The 12376-nt window shown below is 46.0% G+C and overlaps 1 protein-coding gene across 1 annotated transcript in view; it reads left to right on the forward strand.

Annotated features, from left to right (window-relative positions):
- The window catches only part of TMEM132D (transmembrane protein 132D), a 1480018-nt gene that overhangs the window by 1169372 nt on the left and 298270 nt on the right, over positions 1-12376 (forward strand). The window lies entirely within an intron of this gene.

Raw genomic sequence — 12376 nt, forward strand, 5'->3', positions numbered from 1 at the left:
ATAACTCCTGCAGATGGCAAGTGGGCTCAAATAGAGAACAGCTATGTAGGTGGATATAGCGGTATGTACTGGGTACAGAGCACGCAGACAGCACGCACTATCTCCTAACACTACTGACTGCAAGCTCTATTATAAAAGATAGATCACTAGCTATATAGGTAAGGTGAATATAGCGGTGTATACTGCGGTCAGGGCACGCAGACAACAGCAAGATCGAAAATCGTCCGAAAACGATCGGTGTGTACTGTGTTGAAGGTACACAGAACACCCACTAACTCCTGCAGATGCCTTTATTATAGAACACCAGAGATAAAGGGGTATATACAGATGTATACTGTGCTGTGCTGGAGGCACACACAACTTCCAATAACTCCTGCAGATGGCAAGTGGGCTCAGATAGAGAACAGCTATGTAGGTGGATATAGCGGTATGTACTGGGTACAGAGCACGCAGACAGCACACACTCTCGCAATCTCCTAACACTACTGACTGCAAGCTCTATTATAAAAGATAGATCACTAGCTATATAGGTGAGGTGAATATAGCGGTGTATACTGCGGTCAGGGCACGCAGACAATAACCACTACACAACAGCAAGATCGAAAATCGGCCGAAAACGATCGGTGTGTACTGTGTTGAAGGTACACAGAACACCCACTGCTTCAGACGCCAACACACTACACAAGGCCGCCGCGCTGGCGGCCTTATATAGTGTGGGGCGTGCACTACACAGCCTGAGCTATGATTGGACACAGGCATCCTGCCTGTGGCCAATCATGGCTCTCCTCGCTGCTGGCGCTGCGATTGGCCAAGCATGCAGGGTCACAGTGCATGCTTGGCCAATCATGAGCCAGCAATGCACTGCGCCATCGCAGTGCATTGTGGGCCGTGAGCGCCACACGAATTTGGCGCGAATGGACCAAAATGTTCGGACTTCGCCGAACGGACGAACAGCCAATGTTCGAGTCGAACGTATGTTCGACTCGAACACGAAGCTCATCCCTAATCTCAAAGAGGATTCTACGGCAACACAACTGACACCAGCTATAATAGAAGCATTCCTTGAAAAAATATATATAAAAAAAATCTAACTCTCCAAACTTACACATGAGCACCTTACTGACCTGAACTCTCCTATCACTGATGAGGAGGTGAGAAAGATCATACAATCTCTTCCAATTAACACATCTCCAGGCCTGGACGGGATTATAGGAGAATACTACAAATCATTTCAAGACATCCTAATCCCACATCTAGTTGGAATCTATGGTTCTGCTGCTGCCTCCTCCTCATTCCCCCAGAGATGGTAAAGGCCATAATGGTAGCGCTACCAAAACCTGGGAAAGAACCTGATTCCCCACAAAGTTTCAGGCCTATATCATTGCTAAGCAATGATATCAAGATCTGTGCAAACTCTTGGCTACGAAACTGGTGGACATCTTACCCTCTCTTATTGATATCGACCAATCTGGATTCACAAGAGGGTGACAGACAGCTGACGCTACCAGACATCTGATAAATGTGATACATCTGGCCAGTGGGCACACAACGCCTTCTCTGCTCCTAATTCCTAGAACAGGTGTTAAATACGTTTGGTTTTGATGGCTCTTTATACAAAGCCATAATGGCACTCTACACTCACACAACAGCGCAAGTTTAACCCATTTACAATCACTAACGGGACTCGACAGGGCTGCCTCCTCTCCCCACTAATTTTCAATCTCTTAATGTAGCTGCTAGCCTCCTACGTACGATGACACCCACAGGTGAAAGGAATAAAGGTTGGTTCCAGATCCCACACCATAAGTCTTTTCGCTGATGACATAATATGACTAACAAACCCCAACATTTCTCCCCCCTTCATGCATGAAGCACTGTGGACATTTAACCACTTTCAGACCGGACCATTTTGCTGGTAAATGACCAGAGGTCTTTTTACACTTTGGCACTGCGCTGCTTTAACTGGTAATTGCGCGGTCATGCAATGTTGTACCCAAACGAAATTTGCGTCCTTTTCTTCCCACAAATAGAGCTTTCTTTTAAAGGTATTTGACTGACTCTGCGATTTTTATTTTTTGCGATATAAACGTAAAAAGACCGCAAATTTTGAAAAAAAATGATATTTTCTACTTTTTGTTATTAGAAAAATCCAAAAAAACTCAATTTTAGTCATACATTTAGGCCAAAATGTATTCAGCCACATGTCTTTGGTAAAAAAAAAGTCAATAACTGTATATTTATTGGTTTGCGCAAAAGTTGTCACATCTACAAACTAAGGTACGTTTTCTGGAATTTACGCAGCTTTTAGTTTACGACTGCCTATCTCATTTCTTGAGGTGCTAAAATGGCAGGGCAGTACAAAACCCCCCCAAATGACCCCATTTTGGAAAGTAGACCCCCTAAGGAAATTGATAAGTGGCATGTTGAGCCCATTAAATATTTTATATATATTTTTTTTTTTTTTTACACAAAGTTGTCACTAAATGATATATTGCTCACACATGCTATGGGCATATGTGAAATGACACCCCAAAATAAATTCTGCTGCTTCTCCTGAGTACGGGGATACCACATATGTGGGACTTTTTGGGAGCCTAGCCGCGTACGGGGCCCCGAAAGCCAAGAACCGCCTTCAGGCTTTCTAAGGGCGTAAATTTTTGATTTCACTTCTCACTACCTATGACAGTTTTGAAGGCCATAAAATGCCAAGATGGCACAAAATCCCCACAAATGACCCCATTTTAGAAAGTAGACACCCCAAGCTATTTGCTGAGAGGCATGTTGAGTCCATGGCATATTTTATATTTTGCCACAAGTTGCGGGAAAATTACAAACTTTAATTTTTTTTTATTTTTTTTTCACAAAGTTGTCACTAAATGATATATTGCTCACGCATGCCATGGGCATATGTGAAATGACACCCCAAAATAAATTCTGCTGCTTCTCCTGAGTACGGGGATACCACATGTTTGGGATTTTTTGGGAGCCTAGCCGCGTACGGGGCCCCGAAAGTCAAGAACCGCCTTCAGGTTTTCTAAGGGCGTAAATATTTGACTTCACTCCTCACTACCTATTACAGTTTTGAAGGCCATAAAATGCCAAGATGGCACAAAACCCCCACAAATGACCCCATTTTAGAAAGTAGACACCCCAAGCTATTTGCTGAGAGGCATGTTGAGTCCATGAAAAATTTTATATTTTGCCACAAGTTGCGGGAATATTACAAACTTTTTTTTTTTTTTTTTTTTTCACAAAGTTGTCACTAAATGATATATTGCTCACGCATGCCATGGGCATATGTGAAATGGCACCCCAAAATAAATTCTGCTGCTTCTCCTGAGTACGGCGATACCACATATGTGGGACTTTTTGGGAGCCTAGCCGCGTACGGGGCCCCGAAAACCAAGCACCGCCTTCAGGCTTTCTAAGGGCGTTACAGTTTTGAAGGCCATAAAATGCCAAGATGGCACAAACCCCCCCCCCAAATGACCCCATTTTGGAAAGTAGACACCCCTAAATTTAGGGGTACACTAGTGAGACTAGGTAATAAATGGCGGGTGCCCTGAAACTATAAAAAAATAACTAACCAACCAGCGTCACCTGTAACAGTTATATGGTGATCACTGGTGAAAGGGTTAACTAGGGGGCAATCAGGGGGCTTTATGCGGTAGTATATGGGGGTCCCTGGCGCTATAAAAAGTTGCGGCGAACTTAAATACCTACCTGCCTAACTAGCGTCACCTGTGACACTAATACAGCGATCAGAAAAATGATCGCTTATTAGGCTGGGTTCACACTGGAGCGATGCGGGAACGCCACGAATCCGCGGCAGGTTCCCGCATCGCATGCCTCCCGGCGGCAGTTCACACTGCCCTATGTGAACTGCTGGGAGTGTCAGTGAAATGTTAATGACACCCCCAGATCAGTTCGCATATCGCAGTGCGATCTGCAAACTCGGATCGCATGGTGTGAACACCCATGCGATCCGATTCTGCTGCGGACCAAAAAAAGGGTCCCGTGCGAGTTTGCGGCGGGTGCGGCGGGTGCAACGCGAATTCAGCCATACTATCTGTATGGCTGAACTCGAATCGCACAGAGATCGGATGTGATTTGCACTGCAGTGCGGTGCGAATCACATCCGTTCTCATAAACCGCTGCAATGTGAACCCAGCCTTAGTGACACTGGCGACGGGGGGTGATCACGGGGTTAAACCTTTATTGGGGGGGTTAGGGGGGTACCTTAGAACTAAAGGGGGCTAACCCTAACTGCCCTAACAGTTATTACAGTCACAAATGACACCCGCCGGGTGATCAGGGGGTTAAACCTTTATTATTAGGTAATAAATGGAGGGTGCCCTGAAACTATAAAAAAATAACTAACCAACCAGCGTCACCTGTAACAGTTATATGGTGATCACTGGTGAAAGGGTTAACTAGGGGGCAATCAGGGGGCTTTATGCGGTAGTATATGGGGGTCCCTGGTGCTATAAAAAGTTGCGGCGAACCTAAATACCTACCTGCCTAACTAGCGTCACCTGTGACACTAATACAGCGATCAGAAAAACGATCGCTTATTAGGCTGGGTTCACACTGGAGCGATGTGGGAACGCCACGAATCCGCGGCGGGTTCCCGCATCGCATGCCTCCCGGCGGCAGTTCACACTGCCCTATGCGAACTGCTGGGAGTGTCAGTGAAATGTTAATGACACCCCCAGATCAGTTCGCATATCGCAGTGCGATCTGCAAACTCGGATCGCATGGTGTGAACACCCATGCGATCCGATTCTGCTGCGGACCAAAAAAAGGGTCCCGTGCGAATTTGCAGCGGGTGCGGCGCGAATTCAGCCATACTATCTGTATGGCTGAACTCGAATCGCACAGAGATCGGATGTGATTTGCACTGCAGTGCGGTGCGAATCACATTCGTTCTCATAAACCGTTGCAATGTGAACCCAGCCTTAGTGACACTGGCGACGGGGGGTGATCACGGGGTTAAACCTTTATTGGGGGGGTTAGGGGGGCACATTAGAACTAAAGGGGGCTAACCCTAACTGCCCTAACAGTTATTACAGTCACAAATGACACCAATGCAAAAAATAAAAAAAATGCAATTGGTGTCACTGTGACTGGGGGGGGGGGGCAGGGGTAATTGGGGGGGTGATCGGGGGGTAAAGGGGGGGTGTGAGGAGAGGAAGTGATGTCGTGGAGCATTTCTATTCGTCGGGAGCGATCGCGAGGGGGTGGCCATGAATGAATGGCTGCCCCCTCATCCCGGATCGCTCCCGAACGAATGCCGACCGCCGCAGGCACCGGGGGGGGGGGCCCGATCGGGCCCCCCACCCGCGGGAAGGCAGGGACTTATATATACGCCCTTATGCCTGCCCGTGCCATTCTGCCGACGTATATCGTCGTGCGGCGGTCGGCAAGTGGTTAATGAGGTATCATACTATAAGGTGAATGAAACCAAATCCTATGTTTTGGACCTAGGCATCCCGGGAAAGACTCCAGACACAATCTAGCGTAACAATTCCCATACATTTGTAAGAAAGAGGGTATTAAATACCTAGGCATAACTTTGACTCCCTATGCCGCGTACACACGATCGGAATTCTCGTCGGAAAAAGTTCTGATGGTTTTCACGACGGAATTCCGATGGAATTCCGCTCAAGCTGTCTTGCCTACACACAGTCACACCAAATTCCGATCGTTTATAACGCAGTGACGTACAACACGTACGACGGGACTAGAAAAAGAAAGTTTGGGAAAATTGAGAACATGCTATACATACAAAACCAGACAGCTAAATTCTGATGGAGCATACACACGTTTGCATTTTCCGATGAAAAGCTCTCATCTGTCTTTTTCTGGCTGGAATTCCGATTGTGTGTACATGGCATAAGACAGCAGATCTTATCTCAGCCAATTATACGCCCTTCCTAAACTCACTAGAGTCCAGGTTAAACAAATTATCACAGAATGAACTATCGTGGTTGGGCAGGCTCGCAGCTGTTAAGATGCAGATACTGCCTCAATTGCTCTACCTCTTTAGAACTTTATCAATCCCAATTCCCAACTCTTATTTTAATTCTCTACTAAATAAATACCTTTGGCAGGGGAAAAGGGCTAGATGCGCTTTTAGTAGACTGATCAAACATAGGAAAGCAGGGGGAGTGGGATACTATGGAAGGAGCTAGAACAAACCCAAATCCCTAAACAGACTTTACATGACTTTCTACTGACTGCACACCACAACACGTCTCTAGACAAAAAAACTGGCACCCCCTATTCTGGCATCAATCAGAGCATGGATTAATCTCCGAAATGATCAAAATGAATTTCAAGAACTCTCACCTCTTCACAACACTACCTGAAAAAATAGCTCAATACTACCAACAAACCTCAATTATACACAAAGGTATAACATACGATTCTTCTGCATCCAGAGGATGCTTGGACTGTGACATCATAATGGGCAGGGACATCACCTGGTGATGTCCCTATATAAGTCGCCACACACTGCGTCCCTGTCTTTGCGGCCAGAGAGAGCGTTGAGTCAACATCTCAAGAAAGAAGAACAAGAAGAAGAACAAGAAGAAGAGAAGGCGGCGACGACAGAAGATCAGGCCACCACTAGTAAGAGAGCTGAAAGAAGGAGCGGAGGCCCGGCAAGAAGAACCGAAGAGGGGGACAAAGACCCCCGAAGTCGGAAGAAGAGGTGGAGACGACAGAAGACCGGGCCACCGCTAGTAAAAGAGCTAAAGGAAGAAAGCGGAGGCCCGGCAAGAAGAACCGAAGAGGGGGACAAGATCCCCGAAGTCAGAAGAAGACCCCCGGGCATCGACGAAGAAGAAAGTCGGGCTCCTCTGCTAGTAAAAGAGCTAGCAAAAGATAGCAGAGGAGTCCGGCGAGAAGACCCCCCAAGACGGAAGAAGACCCCGAAGCTGGGCAATAAATGATTTTAAACCCTTGTGTGGTATTTTTTTTTTACATTTTTTTCACCAGGTGAATGGGTAGGGGTACATTGTACCCCATACTCATTCACATAGGGTGGGGGGCCGGTATCTGGGGCCCCCTTATTAAAGGGGGCTACCAGATTCCGATAAGCCCCTCGCCCACAGACCCCGACAACCAATGGCCAGGGTTGTCAGGAAGAGGCCCTTGTCCTCATCAACATGGGGACAAGGTGCTTTGGGGTCGGGGGGCGCTCACTTGTCCCCGCCCCCTTTCCTGACCAGCCTGGCTGCGTGCTCGGATAAGGGTCTGATATGGACCTTGGGGGGACCCCCACGCCATTTTTTCGGCATAGAGCTTCCCCTTTAAGTCCATACCAGGCGACGGGGCCAGCAACTTGTCAATCTCGCCGCCGAAGGCGGCAACATTGACCTCCTTCGCTAGTCCCGGCTACCTGGAGCTGCGTTCAAAATGAACGGACTTTCCTCCGTGTGCGGGAAAGTCCATTCATTTCAAAAGTCCGGCGGACTAGCACACACACGGCCGGATTTTTTTTTTGTCAATTTGTCCATTTTTGAGTCACAACTACTTTCTAAGTCCGCTGGACTTTTGGGAAAAAAAGTCCGCCTGAGCTCACACACGGGCGGATTGTCCAGCGGACACTGGTCCGCCGGATAGTCTGATCGTGTGTACGCAGCATTAGTTTCAAATTTCATTGGCTGAAAAAAAACTATTGCTGTTTTTAGAAAATAAGTATTCTTATCCTGGTGTGTAGGGATGAGCTTCGAGTTCGAGTCGAACTCATGTTCTACTCGAACATTGCCTGTTCGCCTGTTCAGCGAACAGTGAACAATTTGGGCTGTTCGCAGCAAATTCGAAAAGCCGGAACACCCTATACAAGTCTATGGGAGAAATATAAAGTGCTAATTTTAAAGGGTAATATGCAGGTTACTGTCCTAAAAAGTGTTTGGGGACCCGGGTCCTGCCCCAGGGGACATGGATCAATGCAAAAAAAAGTTTTAAAAACGGCCGTTTTTTCAGGAGCAGTGATTTTAATAATGATTAAAGTGAAACAATAAAAGTGTAATATTCCTTTAAATTTCGTAGCTGGGGGGTATCTATAGTATGCCTGTGAAGGGGCGCATGTTTCTGGTGCTTAGAACTGTCCCTGCACAAAGTGTAATTTGTGCAGGAAAAAAAGTCTTTTAAAATCACTTTCGGCTATTGTCGGGTCCCGTAATACAGAGAACACTCAATGAGTGTTCTCTGCATTAGCCGACAATTCATTCATTCATTGATAAAAATAAAAAAAAAAAGCGTGGGGGTTCCCCTAAATTCAATTACCAGGCCCTTTAGGTCTGACATGGATATTAAGGGGAACCCCGTGTCAAATTTAAAAAAAATGTTTACGTGGGGGTCCCCCTAAATATCCATAACCAGACCCTTCAGGTCTGATATGGATATTAAGGGGAACCCCGCATCAAATTTAAAAAAGAATTGACGTGGGGGTCCCCCTAAAAATCCATATCAGACCCTTTATCCGAGCACGCAACCTGGCAGGCCGCAGGAAAAGAGGGGGGGACGAGAGAGCGGCCCCCCTCCCTCCTGAACCGTACCAGGCCACATACCCTCAACATTGGGAGGATGCTTTGGGGGTCTGTGACCCCTCAAAGCACCTTGTCCCCATGTTGATGAGGACAAGGGCCTCATCCTCACAACCCTGGCCGTTGGTTGTGAGGGTCTGCGGGCGGGGGGCTTATCAGAATCTGGAAGCCCCCTTTAACAAGGGGACCCCCAGATCCCGGCCCCCCCCTGTTTGCAATGGTAAGGGGGTACAAAAGTACCCCTACCATTTCACAAAGAAAGTGTCAAAATGGTTAAATAAGACAAACACACTTTTGAAAAATTCCTTTATTAAAAATAAAAAAAATAAAAAAAAGATTCCAGCGGTGCTAATCCACTCTTGCTATCCAGCGATGGATCTCCGGGGTCCAGCGATGGATGATCATATCCAGCGACGGGGGATCTCTCAGTCCAGCGCTGTCCATACATCCTTCTTCTGTCTCCACTCCGGAGACACTGCAGAGATCCCAGCGCTGACGTTTCTTATATTAGGAGGGCGGGGCCACCCGTCACCTGACCCCGCCCCTCTGACGCTGGAGAGGGAAGCCAGGGGTTGCCCAGTGACGTGTGGGTGACCCCGCCCCCTCTGATGTAACGCAGGTTTCCGTTACTTTTGTACCCCCTTACCATTTCAAACAGGGGGGGATCTGGGGGTCCCCTTGTTAAAGGGGGCTTCCAGATTCTGATAAGCCCCCCGCCCGCAGACCCTCACAACCAACGGCCAGGGTTGTGAGGATGAGGCCCTTGTCCTCATCAACATGGGGACAAGGTGCTTTGAGGAGTCACAGACCCCCAAAGCATCCTCCCAATGTTGAGGGTATGTGGCCTGGTACGGTTCAGGAGGGAGGGGGGGCCGCTCTCTCGTCCCCCCTTCTTTTCCTGCGGCCTGCCAGGTTGCGTGCTCGGATAAAGGGTCTGATATGGATTTTTAGGGGGACCCCCACGTCAATTTCTTTTTAAATTTGATGCGGGGTTCCCCTTAATATCCATATCAGACCTGAAGGATCTGGTTATGGATATTTAGGGGGACCCCACGTCAATTTTTTTTTTAATTTGACACGGGGTTCCCCTTAATATCCATGTCAGACCTGAAGGGCCTGGTAATTGAATTTAGGGGAACCCCCACGCTTTTTTTTTATTTTTTTTTATCAATGAATGAATGAATTGTCGGCTAATGCAGAGAACACTCATTGAGTGTTCTCTGTATTACGGGACCCGACAATAGCCGAAAGTGATTTTAAAAGACTTTTTTTCCTGCACAAATGACACTTTGTGCAGGGACAGTTCTAAGCACCAGAAACATGCGCCCCTTCACAGGCATACTATAGATACCCCCCAGCTACGAAATTTAAAGGAATATTACACTTTTATTGTTTCACTTTAATCATTATTAAAATCACTGCTCCTGAAAAAACTGCCGTTTTTAAAACTTTTTTTTGCATTGATCCATGTCCCCTGGGGCAGGACCCGGGTCCCCAAACACTTTTTAGGACAGTAACCTGCATATTACCCTTTAAAATGAGCACTTTAGATTGTGAACGTTCGAGTCCCATAGACTTTAATAGGGTTCTAAAGTTCGAAGTTTAGGTCTGTTCGCAGGTTCTGGTGCGAACCGAACAGGGGGGTGTTCGGCTCATCCCTACTGGTGTGTTAGCTATGTGAATTGAGTACCTTTTTTTAGTTTAACAGCTGCAGGTAACACAACCTCATGAAATGCAATCATGCTTCTAGCAGAAGAATTGTATCTTGTGACTGGTTCTAATATTCACCCATTGCAGGTATACCAGCATCAGCCTGAAAATAGAACTTTTGCCACTGGGTACAGTAGATGATAATGTGTTATGGCATTTGTTAGGAAGACTACTTGAGATGCCACCTTGCTGGGTATTCAGGTCAACAAGCAAAGTAAGGTCTGACAGGCTCTTGTGTTTCTTCTAAATACAATTCTGTTCCTTACAGCTACAAATGTCAGATGTGTCTGATGTGTCTGAAAGGAGGGTGAAGGTGATCTTGCCACCTTTCTGTGCTAAGCAAGCAGCAGTCTCTAAGGCTGAAGTGTAATTGAGTTCTGCCTTGCCATATTGTACAGTGATTGTGGATGAGACAACATTTCTGTCCATATGTGATGTAAAGTACATCTTAAAATAATTATACATAAACATAACAAATGTCCCTTATAAACTGTGCGTTGTGTACAAATAAAGCCAGACAAGTTTTACTAGTCTACTAAAATTTATAATGTCATTTGGCTCATTATAAGTATTCCTTGCCAAGAATGCTTAGTTCTAACAGATCCAAAGTGTTTTTTTTTTCCTGTGTTTACTTTATAAAGTAAAATCTCAAACTAGTTAGCTTTGAACACTAGAAGTTTATATTCTGTAATGATAAAAACCCATAGATGTGTTTACTTAAAGGCTAAGTCCATGTTTGGCAGAAAATATAATAAATGCACATATATTTGAAGGAAAAAATGTGCATGTATTATTATTATTATTATTATTATTATTATTATTTATTTTGCATAGGAGTCTGCAAAGCATTGTACCCTCAGTTAGTGGATTGACCACCAAGGTTAAGGAGTATGTAAGGAGTACTTCTCCACTAATTACCACTGTAAGGAGGTAGTTCACCACTAATCAGCTATTCTCTGCTGATCAACAATGTAAGTGGGCACTGCACTGGCCACCAATGTAAGGCCACTACACGGACAACCATATTAGAGGGTCATTACATTAACTACCAATGTAAACCAATGTAAAATGGTTCTTTCCTTTCCACCCATGTAAGTGGGGGGACCTCTTCACTGACCACTAAGGAAAGGTGGTAGTTTTGTAATGATATAATTATTTGGGACATATAGTAAAGTAGTGACAGGTTTTCTCTATGAGGGCACACACCAACCATGTTTTGTTTACCTGCAGCTGTGTTACATCAGTCAAAAAGAAAGCTGGTGAAATCTCTGTATATCCAATATAATGCCAAGATTGCCTTTTAGTGAAACCTACAGTTACTGTAGGTGCAGATGAACTGCCCTCACCCTATGTTTGTTCAGCCAGCCAGGTGAATGGGCTTGATTGTCAAAGTTTAAGGTTCCACTGAGGATTATTAAAGTGGTTGTTAAGCCACTTTTTTTTTTAAATTACACACAATCTCCTCTGCTATGAAGCCTCTTATGTTCTTTGTAAAAAAGATGCCTGTTTCTAACTGAATTCATAGCGCCGATTGGCTGACTTCTTGAGGCTTCCTCGCCCCAATCTGACAGATAAAGTGGAATGGCAGAGATTCCCCCACTGTCATCAGTCAGGAGGAGGGGAGTAGAGAAGGAGAGAGCCGAGACATCAGCTGGGGAGGAGGGGATCCTCGGGGAGTCAAGTAACCACCGATCGGCCCTTTGAATTCAGTTAGAAATAGGCATCTTTTTTACAAAGAACATACACTGCAGCATAGGAAGCTTTATAACAGAGGGGGTTGTGTGCACTTTATAAAGGTATTTCAGCAACAGGAGGGGGGGGGGGGTGGAATTGGTAAGAGCTGACAGGCAGGGAGGGGAGGAGAAGACAGAGGAGGCCGAGAGCAGGGCTGCGGATGACGGAGACACTAAATTGACCACGGTCTCAGGGCTCGGCGGCTATGATAAACCGCGGTCAGTTTACAGAGGGTAGGGCAGAACCAGGCATGACCAGCTAGGTATCTCAGGTGTTACAGGGGGCCAAATTATACAGCACAAGCACTGTGTTGTTATTGAAGCTTTAAAGGAGCAGGATCCATTTTTATTTTATTATGGGTAACAAACGCTTTCAGC

Source organism: Lithobates pipiens, unplaced genomic scaffold, assembly GCF_037356315.1.
Source record: "Lithobates pipiens isolate NorthernLeopardFrog02 unplaced genomic scaffold, aLitPip1_a1.2 Scaffold_3, whole genome shotgun sequence".
Lineage (NCBI taxonomy): Eukaryota > Metazoa > Chordata > Amphibia > Anura > Ranidae > Lithobates > Lithobates pipiens.